This window comes from Mixophyes fleayi, chromosome 1, assembly GCF_038048845.1.
Source record: "Mixophyes fleayi isolate aMixFle1 chromosome 1, aMixFle1.hap1, whole genome shotgun sequence".
Lineage (NCBI taxonomy): Eukaryota > Metazoa > Chordata > Amphibia > Anura > Limnodynastidae > Mixophyes > Mixophyes fleayi.
The window spans coordinates 292,503,750-292,518,148 of record NC_134402.1 but is presented as its reverse complement, the minus strand read 5'-3'; positions in this window follow the sequence as shown (position 1 = coordinate 292,518,148).

Below are 14,399 nucleotides of genomic sequence, written 5' to 3'. Positions count from 1 at the left end.
TCCAAACCAAAAATCATTATGCAGTAAATAAATATTAAATATGCATATATGTTAGGAGTTAGGATGCTTTTTTGTAACCTGTAGTTTAAATCAAATATATTCCCACTCTATTTCCCTACAATTTCTGGAGCCTCATCTTACCTTGGTTTAGATATTGGGATTGGCCACACAAAATGACTAAGCAACTAAAACAACAATGTACATACCAGCTATAAGTAACTATTAGGGGGCTCTGATATGATAAATTCATGTCAGATCACTTTAACGCTACAAAAAAATTCCAAAATTAGACAAATTTGATTAACCTAAATACTTGCTGAATCATTTTGCTTAATTCTATGCATAGTTCAGTGCAGATTTCAAATGTCATTTTATTGGTACTGTCCAGCTTCTCCTCTTGTCCTGCTTTAATATGACTGCGAGGCGGTCGGTCAGCATGGTATGAAATATGCAAAATTTTGCTTGCAAATAACAAATATGCAAAGCATATTTGAAGAAATATTCCTAAACCCATGAACTCACAGTGGCTATAAAACATTTCCACCACTTTGGCATTTTTCATATTTTTTTTCATCATAGATTGAAAACGGCATTTATTTGTCAATTCTTACTTCTAATCAATAACACAATTCTCTGTGTTGCCAAGTAAAAAAACTGTAATGTTTTTAATTAATTATGAATGAAAAAGACACTATTTGATTTCACCCCTTGCTAGCTAAATAAACCCTGATGCAATCAGAAATAGGAAAATAATTGTTTGGTGTCCAGCTGTGTACAGTATTTTAATTCATTTTCAAGAATATTCAGAACAAGGTGGTTGTTTTCATTTGACATTACAAAGTGTTTTGTGTTGGTAAATGGTAAGAATTCTATAATACATTCTGATTCCATAAATGCTAGTAAATACAATGTTAACAATTACAATGAGTAAATACTTTTTATAGTCCTTATAAGTTATTATTATTATTATTAATTTTTATTTATAGGGCGCCACAAGGTGTCCGTGGTGCCGTACAGGAACAAAAACGAATTACAATACAAGGTGAGACAGCACAGTACAGTAAACATAAAGCACAGTAACTCAGTAAGCTCAATGCACAGCTAGTGAGGGTGGGGGGAGTATCTGCAAATGGAGGGCGCAGAAAACAGGGAGACCCCCAGAGGGGAGAGGAGGGCCCTCGAGGAGGAGGGAAAAGTAGCTGGAGAGCAGAGTTAGAAGTCGTGGAAACAGGAGGAGAGATGGTCCTGCTCAGAGGAGCGTACAATCTGAGGGGAGGGGTGGACAGACGGAGAAACGCAGGGGAGAGAGGGAGAGTAGAGGGACGGAGGCAGGGAAGGGGAAAGAAGGGGGAGAGGCAGAGGATAAGGTAGGTAGTTAAGTGGGAGACTGGAAGGCTTTAAGAAAAAGGTGGGTTTTTTAAAACCCGTTTGAAACTGGACAGGTTAGGGGAAGTCCTGATGGAGGGAGGGAGCTTGTTCCAGTGGAGGGGGACAGCGCGGGCAAAGTCTTGGATATGCGCGTGGGAGGAGGTGATGAGGGGGGAAGATAGGCGACGGTCATTGGCAGATCGGAGAGGACGGGATGGAGCGTGAATAGATAGGAGTGTGGAGATGTAGGGTGCAGTGGCGTTGGCGAGGGCCTTTTATGTAAGAGTGAGGAGCTTGAACAGAGTTCTGTAGGGGAAGGGGAGCCAGTGGAGGGATTGGTAGAGGGGGGAGACAGAAGAGGAGCGGCGAGAAAGGAAGATAAGCCTAGCGTCTGCGTTAAGTACAGATCGAAGGGGAGCGAGATGAGAGAGGGGGAGGCCAGTAAGGAGGAGGTTGCAGTAGTCCAAGCGGGAGATGATCAGAGAGTGAATAAGGCATTTGGTGGCATCTTGGGAGAGGAAGGGCCGGATGCGAGCGATGTTACGCAGCTGGAAGCGGCAGGATTTAGCAAGAGAGAGGATATGGGGTCCAAAGGAGAGAGAGGTGTCAAGGGTGACACCAAGGCAGCGAAGTTGGGGGACAGAGGAGATAGAGGAGTTGTCGACAGTGATGGAGAGGTCGACAGGGGATGAGGTATGGGGGGGAGGAAAAACTATCAGCTCAGTTTTGGCGAGGTTGAGTTTGAGGAATCGAGAGGACATCCAGGAGGAGATGGCAGAGAGGCAGGCGGACACCCTAGAGAGGAGGGAGAGAGAGAGATCAGGAGAGGAGAAGTATAGTTGAGTGTCGTCAGCGTAAAGGTGGTAGTTGAAGCCGAAGGAGCTGATGAGTTCACCCAGGGAGGAGGTGTATAGAGAGAAGAGTAAGAACAGAGCCCTGGGGGACCCCGACTGGAAGGGTGGACGGGGGGAGAGAGACTCAGTGGTGGTGACAGAGAAGGATCGGTCAGCGAGGTAAGAGGTGAACCAGGACAGGACAGGGCCAGAGAGGCCGAGAGACTGGAGGGTGTGGAGGAGGAGGGGGTGGTCTACGGTGTCAAAGGCTGCAGAGAGGTCAAGGAGGATGAGAAGGGAGAAGTGCCCCCTGGCTTTAGCAGAGAGGAAGTCATTGGTGACTTTAGCCAGGGCAGTTTCAGTGAAGTGAAGGGGGCGGAAACCAGACTGGAGAGGATCAAGGAAGTTGCATTATTTGCTGGGTAGTATATAATTGCAAGGCTATTTTCTTGTGCTTTTAAAATCATTTACTACTTAGTGCAATTATACACTGGTCACAATATAATTCAGTGTGGTGACATTTTCATTTTGAATTGTTTAACCACTGGATAGTTTGCCCCACTTCATGACCAGGAAAATATTAAGATTTTGGTGATATGCCTTGTGGCTGGATAAGTTATTGTATAAATTTATTTCAAATAGAGGCGCAGAGCGCCAATGTATATCATTGCAAATGTACTGATTAGAAATTTATTGGTTTTTGATGCAGTAGGCATATGTTGGAGGAAATGTGTTTTTGTAAGAAAGAAAGAATGAAAGGAAATTCATTGCTAATTATGCATTTTCATTATCGAGTGACCAAGACATCTTTTAGCCTGAATGCACAGGAAGGGGTTGTTAGACTTTTATCCTGTATCTTAGAGAGATAGGAAACATAACAGCAAGTCATTTAGGAAATCACATATTGATGTAAATTTTGTTAAGTTTAAATTACATTTAAATTCAGGTTTAGAGAACATATTACATCCTGATGCTAAACATTTCGAATGTAATAGCTTAGATTTTGTAGGAAAGGGGGCTGCAGTACACCCTGCCAACATGTGTGTCACAAACAGTATATTAAGAGCTCTATATGACCTTAAAATTTACTATACCATCTGTACTTCTGGATGATCACTAGTACCTCCAACTAGTGTGTAATGGTCCTTGTAAGGACCCCTTGAGCCACTAAACATCACTGCTTGAAGATTCTGCCTGATGGCTATTGCCTGCTGTATCCTATGACAAACAGATAAGAGCTTACACTCTAATCTGTTCCCTGGCTGTGTTGTGTTGAACCCTGCATCCTTGTTTCAACGCTCTGCCTGCTACCTAGCAGTCCTGATCCATAAAGGTCAGGAGGTACCAGCCAGCCCACAGCAAAGAGGCACTGCAGCAACTGTCCAGAGGTAAGCTATTCTAGGCACCATCGAAGGAATCTTGTGGTGGCAGCCGAATCCTCCTACAATTATTGCAGAGTTGGCATTCGCAGGTTGGCGAGTGTCTGGTTGTAGGTGACACCAGTATGAGTAGTCAGTAATAGTTGGTTACTGATGGTGAGAAAGCAACCCAGATAAACTGTGTAACATCTCTTCATTCTTTTTCCCTGTACAGACTGGGTGGCAAAGTAAGCCCATCCGGTCATGTGTCTGAATCCCTTATTTATTTTAAAAGTGAATATTGTATATTTTTAAAAACCTTTAAGACATTTCTTTTGGTAGAATACTAGAATAAATATTTTTTTATTATATGGGCAGTATATAGGAAATGGATACAAATTGAACAAATCCTTTTCACCAATTATTCTTTTAGTTAAACTGTGCAACTAGTGATATTCCACGTATGTATCCCAAAATAAAATAAACTTGCTCTCCCAATTTTAAGGATACCAAATATGGGATCCAGGGACAGAGGTCTGCATATTATGTATTTTAGCCCATTGCACATGAGCATTTATAGAAGGTGGAAATAAGTGGGAATAGGGCCATAACTGGGAGGATAAATATCAGAGTACTGGTATCATTGGGAAAATTTTGCGGTGACCTCCATTATCTGAGACATTCACACATTTATTGTGTGCCTGTGTGCATGAGCTGAAAACTATGTTATGGAACAAAATAATTTTATTTTTTTGTTTTATTTTTTGAACTTTTATTACTCTTTTTACATGTTTTATTATTGTCATTTTACATTTTTTGGAATATTCTTTATAGTGAGGAGAAGTGTACATGTAACCTGCTATAAGATCAATTGTATTAATGTATTAGGGTAGTTCCAATGCAGACCGCCCTTGCACTATCAAAGGATACCCACAATGTTGGGATGCATAACAACCACCCAGCTCTGTATAGGAATGTGCCTGAGCATTTTGAACAGAGAGCTCAAATTGATCAAGAGGGCAAGAACTGAATGACTCACTGACATACCAGGACCACTAATGGGACGAGGGAAGAGGACATATCCATAATTACCACCTGCCACATTTCTACGTAATCTCCAAGTAAGGGGGTACCTGGGAAAACATGGAAAGGTATGGGGTTATTGGTAAATGGTAAGATAATGGTAAGGTAAGATAATTTGTTGTACACGGTGATGTGCAATTGAAAGTTATAGTATATGTTTTAATTGGTGCACTGTGAATGTTATTTACTAATGTGTAATTCTTTTCTAAAACCATATGAACTAGTCAGCAAATATCTTTTATCTGTGTAGTGCAAGGTAGATAAATACCTTGGTTACACAGAGGTGTACCGTTACATGTGTAGTTTCTTAATTATAATATTTTAATGTTGCTAAAGACATAAATACAGTGCTCCACTGGGTAGAACAGATTTCAGGTCAGGTTATTATGCCATATCTCAACAAACTTATGGATAATGCTTGCCACTCATAAGCCACGTATATGTGAGTCTTGTCCCTTATTGATGAAGTATAGTGCATGGGCCCAGGGGTGAACCTAGATTTTTTTTAGAGGGGGTGGGGTGATTTAGTGCCCCACCCCCTCTTTTGCTAATAGCAGTTGTATGCAGCTCACTATATTAATGTTCCCTTGGGCTGACGGGCAGGCAGATAACACTGCTCGGTCGCAATGATTGTATTAAAACACAATCAGAGCAGCGAGACTGGATTCTCTATCTGTCTGTCAGCCCAAGGGAACATGAATATAGAGAGCTACTGCAAGCAGCCCACTACTGCTAGGGGGGTTGTCTTGATCGCCCCCTCCCTAGATCCTCAACTGCATGGGCCAAGGTTAGAAGACGAATGCTAACATGTTCAATAATAATAATGGTTTGAGAATCTATATCAGGGTAAATACAATTCTTATTTTTCTGCAAACCAAAAACTGAATGGTGTAATTGCTATGTAACCTCAAGAGTAGTAATTGGGGCGTCAATTTTATTTCTAGCATCAATTACACTTTAACTTATATTTTAATGTTAGTCTAACACTGAACTAAAATGAAACAATTACATATTAAAAATTGGTCCATTCAAACTTTAGAACTTGTCTACACAAAAATTGTAGGGTAAGTTTACACAAATATACCCCAGTTGCACTCTCAAAAATAATTTTTGAGGTAAAACCTTACTTTTGATTAGGAGTAAATTAGCAAAAGAGACATCATTGGGTTTTAACAGAGTAGTATACCAGTACAGAAATCTATTTGCACTACTCTGTCTGGTGACTGGTATTTTACAGAGGACTTACAACAGTTGTTCCCTGAATGTGGCAGGACAGGTAAGTTCTGTTTTACACTCTAGTAGTACAGTGTATTAGTATGTATAGAAAACATAAAAAGATAGAATATAGCTTATATTTTCAAAATAGACTTTTGGAGTCAATCTTGCAAATGCAATAACTAAGAAATACAACAATATAATTTTCTTTTAATAGGTTTGAAAGCAAAAACCTATCCTCGTATTAAGGTTCCTGAAGATAGCAGGTGGTCTTATAGCAGTTTGAAATAAGAAAATCTAGACTGTATTACAGAAGAAAATACACACTAAAATGATGTTGGACTCAAGCAGACTAAAAGAGTTCCTTCACATTGTGACAACCGACTAACCTGCTCTTATTGCACAGAGAAGCTACAAGGCTAGATAACGACAAATAATGTTCTTCTTCTACATCAACTACGGAAACATTTGAGATAACAACACTAGCAGCTAATCTGTGTTAGTGACCTTCTATTTCATTCCAGATTTCAAGAGAACACAACGTGAGACTTGCTTCCAGGAGAAGGACTGTGGAACTCGATACATGCCATGTCAATAAGGTTTTCATGGTCTGCAACCCGAGAAATGTGTTCATTTGTCAAAAGCCCTTACACTTGATCATTTTATAAACACTCTACACTGCAAAGCATCCTTTATCTATTTTAGTTCAAGTTTTCACAACGTGGAAAAGGAATTTATGGCTAAGAAAAGAAAATGACAGTTGCAGGTGCAAACATTGTGTGTGTTTTTTTGTTTTTTTTTTATAACTTTTTATTTATAACAGCAGATGTATATAAAGTACAACAGTACATGTCTAAGACATTATCCAAGTACCAGGAATACGAAATGTAAAAGCTCAAATAAGAAAAATGAAAAGCGCAGAAAAACAACAGAAAACATATAAATGAAGTTTTCACAACTTGGTACATTCCAAGAGGGAGTTAAAGATCTACAAGGTAAATATTGAAATACAGAATTTTCCCAAAACCAAAGGTAAATCCTGCACCATTGTACATAACAAGCAGATAGAATAAACCGAGAGTGGATTCTTAGGCACGTTAATTGAGGTGACCTGTCAAAACAGTGATATTACATCATCCCAAAATCTAGACACCAGAGGGCAATCCCACCAAATATGAATGAAAGAGCCCATCGCCACATAGTTACGCCAACAGAGATCTGAGGTATGGCGAAAGATGGAATGAAGTCTCTCAGGGACCATGTACCATCTGGTATAGATCTTGTATGTATTTTCGCGGATGGCTGTATTAATGGACGACCTCAAAATCCTTTCACGAATAAGCGACCATCCCTCCTCGTCCAGGGACACCCCAAGATCTTGTTGCCATGCCTGCTCAAACGGTTCCATAGGAGGAGATGAGGAAGACACAAGAGAGCTATACAGGATCGATATATAGCCTCGGCGACCCGGACTATAAATACAATGCCTCTCAAAAGGTGTTGGTAACCGAAGCTTAGATGATTGTGTCTGGGCTTGTATAAAGCTTTTGATTTGCGTGTAGTGAAAATATAAATTGCTTGGAAGAGCATGTCTCTCACTCAGGTCTGTGAAGGAGCGTGGTGCATGCTCACCCATCAGGTGAAAGAATCGATCAAACCCCACTTTCCACCAAGGGTAAGCAAAAGCCTTGATGCAGCCCCGTGGGAAACGAGGGTGTCTCCACAACAGAGTGAGAGGCGAGGGGTAGGGAGCCAGTGCATATTTTTTGTTCAATTTGTCCCATATCTCCAACGTAAAGCGTATGGAGGGTGTAACAAGTGGCTGAGGCTGGTCTGACGCTCCTAGGGATCCAAGGTAAAAAGCACACTCCTATATCTGGAGACAACAATTCTTCAATATCCATCCATTTCTTGAGTCCCACCGGTGAGAGTCAAGAAATGAGATGAGTCAATTGTGTGGCTTGGTAATATTTGTCAAATAAGGGAAGGCCCAGTCCGCCATTATATTTAGATTTAGCTAGACAGTTTACTACGCCTGGGTCTCTTGCCCTGCCACACAAACTTGCCACATATAGATTGAATAGAGCTTAAAAAAGAATCAGGAACTCTGACCAGAAGGGTCTGGAATAAATATAATAGTCAGGGTAAGACATTCATTTTAATGGTGTTGATTCTCCTGAACCACGAGATGCAGAGAGAACTCCAGATCAATAAGTCTTGTTTTATTGTGGACATCAAAGAGGGGTAATTAGCTTGGAACAAAGTTTTGTAGGAAGTTGTTATATAGACTCCCAAGTATTGAATTGCTCGGGGACGCCACTGAAACTCAAAGTTGAGTTCCAGTACTTTCTTTGTATGAGGTGGAAGGTGTAACGCGAGCGCTTTTGATTTGGAGTTATTCACTTTATAACCAGAGAGAAAACCAAAATTTTGCAATTCCGCCCAAAAATTAGGAATGGAGATTTGAGGTGATGATAAAGTGAGGAGAACATCATCTGCAAACAACGAAATCTTGTATTGTCTACTCTTGGATTCCCTTCACATCTGGGTTCAGTCGGATCCGAGCAGCAAGTGGTTCGATGCATAGTGTATTAATAAGAGGGGAGAGATGGCATCCTTGTCTCGTCCCATTATTAATGCCAAACACGGATGAGCTCAAGCCATTTATCGACACCAAGGAGGATGGATTATGACATAGGGCTTGGATACCTTGAAGAAAATTACCAAAGAATCCAAAGGATTGGAGGGTTTGAAACATCAAAGGCCTTCTCTGAGTCCAACGCTAAAATTACAGAAGGGAGTTTGATTTGGTTTATGTGGGAAATCAAGTCTATAGTTCTACTGGTGTTGTCCAGAGCCTGTCTGTTTGGAACAAATCCAACTTGATCTGGGTCTATAAGGTGTGACAAATGATTGTTCAACCTATTCGCCAGGATTTTGGCAAATAGCTTAATATCCGCGTTTAGCAGCAAAATCGGCCGATAGTTAGCGCAAACTGTGGGATCCCTATTGGGCTTGGGTATTACTATAATATTGGAACGTGTGGTGTCTCTATGAAATTGCTCCCCTCGTAGTATTGAATTGAAAATAGAGAGTAGGTGCGGAGACAGAATATGCTTAAAAGTTTTATAGTATGAGGTGGTAAATCCATCGGGGCCAGGAGCCTTGGAAGTCTTTTGGGATTTAAGAGCTGCTTTAAGCTCCTCCTCACTAATGTCCTCATTCAGTTTAGAAGCTAGGTTCTTGTCTAGCTTTGGGAGGTTACATGTCTTTAGGAATTGTTGGATAATAGACGTGAGGGGGGTAAAGGGGCGCCCTCTGTATTCAGATTATATAAAGATTTGTAGTAACTATAAAAAGAGTCGTTGATAACTTTTGAGTTGTAGTTCAACATGCCCTTCTTGTCTCTTACTGCCATTATTGCCTGAGCTGCCCGTTTTGCTTTCAGTTTATTTGCTAGCATAGTGTCAGATTTGTTGCTTTTCTCATAAAATTTTTGATTGAGCCAGCGGAGGGCTCTTTCGGTCTTTTCCGCTAACAAAGATTGGATTCCACCTCTAATGGAGAGGATTTGCTTATAAACTAGTTTTGGATGATTTTGTTTGTGCATACCCTCAAGCTGTTGCAATTGGGCAGTAAGAGAGTTTAGTTTCAAAGTTTGTTGTTTTTTTACGAAAAGAAGCAAACTTAATGATGGCCCCTCTAATGACTGATTTATGCGCCTCCCAAATCGTGGGAAGAGAGGTGTCAGGCGTCAGATTAAGATCAAAGTATTCTTGAAGGTGAGACCCTATCTGCTCTTTAAACACGGGCAGTTTAAGCAAAGGTTCGTTTAATCTCCAGGATGAGCTGCTATTAGATTTATTCAACAGATCAAACGAAGCCGTGACTATCGAATGGTCCTACCAAGGGTTGGGGAGTATGTCAGTGCGAGTGAGAAGTTGTATCACTTTACTACAGCCCATAATCATGTCAATTCTGGAGTAGGAATTGTGTGGGTGTGAGTAAAAGGTATAGTCATGAGAGGAGGGATTATGGGCCCTACAAGAGTCAAACAGACCAGCCCCAGCCATGTGCTTAATTAACGCTTTTGATTGGGTAGTAGGTGGGGGGATGTGCCGCATTCCTGACCTATCCAGTTCCTCTGATAGAATAGTATTAAAGTCCCCTCCTATCAGGAGAAGACCTCTCTGTATTTTACTTAGCTAACGAAAAAATTTGGTAAAGAAACTAGTCTGCCCTGTGTTGGGGGCATACATATTTGCCACAGTAATAGTTTGATGTCCTACCTGACCCACCAAAATGATGAAGCGGCCCTCACGATCTAGACTAGACGCTGTAAGCTGTAAGGGCACGGAGTTCCTAATCATGACGGCAACTCCACACCTCTTGACGGGCAAGGAAGCATATTCCACAGTGGGGAATCTGCGAGAGGACAACATTGTGTGTGTTTTAAACAGTTTGCAAAGATTACAGGTTGGCTTAATTGTTTTACAAAAAACCCTTAAGATGGAAACAAAGTACTGAAACAACCCAAAAATGTAATGACTGTTGCTTGCGCTACTCTAGTTTTTTGGAAATGGTTTTTCATTCCATAATATGAAGTTAAACAAGCATGAGGAAACCTACACACAGCAAACATCATAGAGTCACCAATAGTTACAAGTATTATTATTATTATATAATATTATTTTATTACATTTATTTTTATATTTACAATTTATTATATATATATATATATATATATATATATATATATATATATATATATATATTGCAAAATACAAGATACAAATGATGGCGCTTGCAGCAGATCACCAATAGTCCAGTACAAAGTTTAAGTTCTTCTCAGTAAACACTCCCCATGTGCAGGTGGCTGCCAATCCTTTTTACCAAGCGGTGTAGCATGGAATAAACTTATATATAGATATATTTTATACACAGCTGATATATGTATAAGCTCATGCAAATTATTTATATGGTCCCACAAAAATAAGCTGCACTATACAGTGGGAAGTTGGAGCATATTACAAAAACATAGAGGAGTAGGTAGGCTATATAACAAACAAGTCTTGTACAGAATATGAAAGAGGCATGATACAAAGACACATCTTACAATCTAAAATCTGTATAAATTGTGACTTCTAATGTCATTGCTAATAAATTGTGAGTTCTGATATAATCTATTCAGTGTTCACTATGAAAACTTCAGTATAAAAGCTAATAAAGTACACCGATTGAAAATTATTACAGATATTAGGAACCCCTCTAGCCGGTACAGCACAACCCGGAGTCTGCTCTGCCAGTCAGGTGTTCACTGGAGCCTTTAGTGGTGGGGACAGACTTGGCCGCAGACTAGCAGAGGGTCGTGAAGTGCGTACCGACTAGGGCGAACCCAGAAAGAGGAGTAAAGTCCAGGCAAGGGTCGAGGGCAGCAGACAGGGAATCCAATACACAAGCTAGGGTCAAAGGTCACAGGCACGGTAGCTAGGTCCAGTTACAGGCAAGAAGGTCAGGGTCTCAAGAAACACGAGCAAGGTCCAAATCCAGGCAAGGGGTCATACACAAGCAATCCAACACGATGTCCAAAGGACAGAACAAGGCAGGGAGCAGGTCAACACACTGGCAACAGAAACTATAACCGGCAGTAAGGCTGCAGACCTCACTGCCTTAAATAGAGACAAGGACCAATCAGAGCTTGCCCCCGGGAAACACACAGTTGCAGGCTAATTGCCTGCTATACAGACAGGCCAATCAGGGCTTATCCCTGATGTATACAGGTGCAGGCTAATGCCTGTTAATACAAAGCAGGCTGAATTAAATTTCCTAAAGGCGTGTGCGCGCCCGTCTTCCTAGACTGCCGGGACGCCGCACTACAGAAGTGTCCGACCGTTGCCTTGGCAACGGTCGGGAGTTGGGCGGAAGTGACGTACCGGTCGTCATGGTGACGGCCGGGACGTCGGGGAGCACAGTAAGCGAGCCGCGGCAGCTGTGAGTTTCACCGCGGCTCGTGACAGTACTCCCCCCTTGAGGAGAGGTAAAAGAACCCCGACATCCAGGTTTAGTAGGGAATTTTTAAAAAAATTCCTTCAGGTGTTTTAAAGCATGAAGTCGTCTTCGCGGAACCCAGGACCGTTCCTCCAACTGCGACTCTTCCACTGTACTAAAAAGTGCACCTGACCCTGCACTCTTTTAGAGTTAAGAAACTTCTGAGCAATGTATCTTTGTGGCGTGTTTGTATTCCGCACAGGAAAACTCGAAGGCTGGGATTGGTTTGGATATAGCACAGGCCTAAGCAAAGAACAATGAAACGTGTTAGGGATCCTCAACGAAGCAGGAATTTTCAATCTGAAGGCCACAGAATTAACTTGCTTGATGATTAGAAACGGACCGATAGACTTAGGGCCCAACTTCCTGCAAGGCTGTCTGAGCCTAATATTCCTCGTAGAAAGCCACACTCTCTGGTCCACTTTGAAGGAGCAGATGGTATGGTGGCGATCAGAATTTTTCTTTGCAGAAAGTGAAGCCCGTCTCAAAGACAATTTAACTTTTTTCCAGATGACCTTAAGATCAGCGGCTGTGGAGCGAATCCCCGGGATACCAACAGTTTTGAGGGAATATAGAGAATTGGACCTGGGATGAAAACCAAAATTACAGTAGAAGGGAGAGGTTTCAGTAGATGAATGGGATGAGTTATTGTAGGCAAACTCTGCCCAGGGTAACAAGGAGGACCAGTTGTCATGAAATTCTGAAGTAAAACAGCGTAGGAACTGTTCTAATGACTGAGTAACTCTTTCAGTTTGCCCATTAGACTGGGGGTGGTATGCTGAGGAGAGACTAATCTTGATTCCGAGAAGGGTACAAAAAGATTTCCAGAACTGTGCTATGAACTGGGAACCACGATCAGAAACTATATCAGTAGGGAGTCCATGGAGACGGAAAATGTGTTGTATGAACAAGACCGACAAATCTCGGGCGGTAGGGAGCCTGGTTAGCGGTATAAAGTGTGACATCTTGCTGAACCGTTCTACCACGACCCAAATGGTATTGTGTCCCGCAGAGGGTGGCAGATCCACTATAAAGTTCATGACAAGTGTGTCCAAGGTTTTGCAGGAATAACCAAGGGAAACAACTGGCCTACCAGACGAGTCCTGGAGATCTTATTCCTGGCGCAAACCTCACAAGAGCGGACATGACTCCTGACGTCAGCAGACAACGATGGCCACCACACAGTGCGGGAGAGGATTTCCAAAGTTTTATAAACTCCAGGATGTCCAGCAGTTTGGCTATCATGTGCCTCAGACAGGACTGCTTTCCTTAAATGAACGGGGACAAATAAGCATCCTACCGGAGTTTTATCAGGAGCTAACATTTGGAACCTTTGCAGAGTGCAGCTCAGGTCTTGGGTTAACCCAGCATGGATCATGGACGAGGGAATGATAGGCTCCGGACTAGTAACTGGAGCATGATGTGCCAGGAAGCTTCTGGACAGAGCATCTGCTCGGACATTTTTAGAACCTGGATGGTAGGTAATCACAAAGTTAAAACGGGTGAAGAACAGTGACCAACGAGCCTGTCTGGGGTTTAGGCGTTTGGCTGACTGTATGTATTGCAGATTCTTATGATCTGTTATAACGGAGATCTGATGTGTAGCGCCTTCCAGCCAAAGTCGCCACTCCTCAAATGCCCATTTGATTGCCAATAGTTCTCAGTTACCAACATCATAGTTGGCTTCTGCTGAGGAAAACTGACGGGAGAAGTAGGCACATGGATGTAGGCGACGAGTATGGGGATCTTTCTGTGATAAGATGGCACCAGCACCAATGTCGGAGGCATCAACTTCAAGAACAAACGGTACTTTAGGGTTTGGATGTCTAAGGACCTGAGCAGAAACAAAGGCTTTCTTCAAGATCTCAAATGCGGTTATTGCCTGGGGTGACCAATCAGTTGGATCCATTCCTTTGTGAGTCAAGGTGACAATAGGAGCCACAATATCAACAAAGCCGCAAATGAATCTTCTATAGTAGTTGGCGAAGCCCAGGAATCTCTGTACCGCCTTGAGGTTATTCGGTTGTACCCAGTCCGGGATAGCCTGGACCTTGGTTGGGTCCATGGAGAACCCTTCAGAGGAGATTACATAACCTAAAAAGGATACTTTCTGCACCTCAAATTCCCATTTTTCTAATTTAGCGTAGAGATGGTGCTCTCGCAATTTCTGTAGAACTAGTCTGACATGATCCCAATGTACAGACAATGACTTAGAATATATGAGGATGTTTTCCAAATAGACGACCATGAAATGTCCAAGGAACTTCCGTAGCACTTCATTAATCAGGTCTTGGAATACTGCAGGGGCGTTACTAAGACCAAACGGCATGACCAGATACTCGTAGTGACCAGAAAGCGTATTGAATGCCGTCTTTCACTCATCTCCTTCTCTAATACGGATGAGGTTATATGCACCACGAAGATCGATTTTGGTGAAGACTGTTGCACCTCTTAATTGATCAAATAGTACGGAGATGAGAGGAAGGGGATAGGT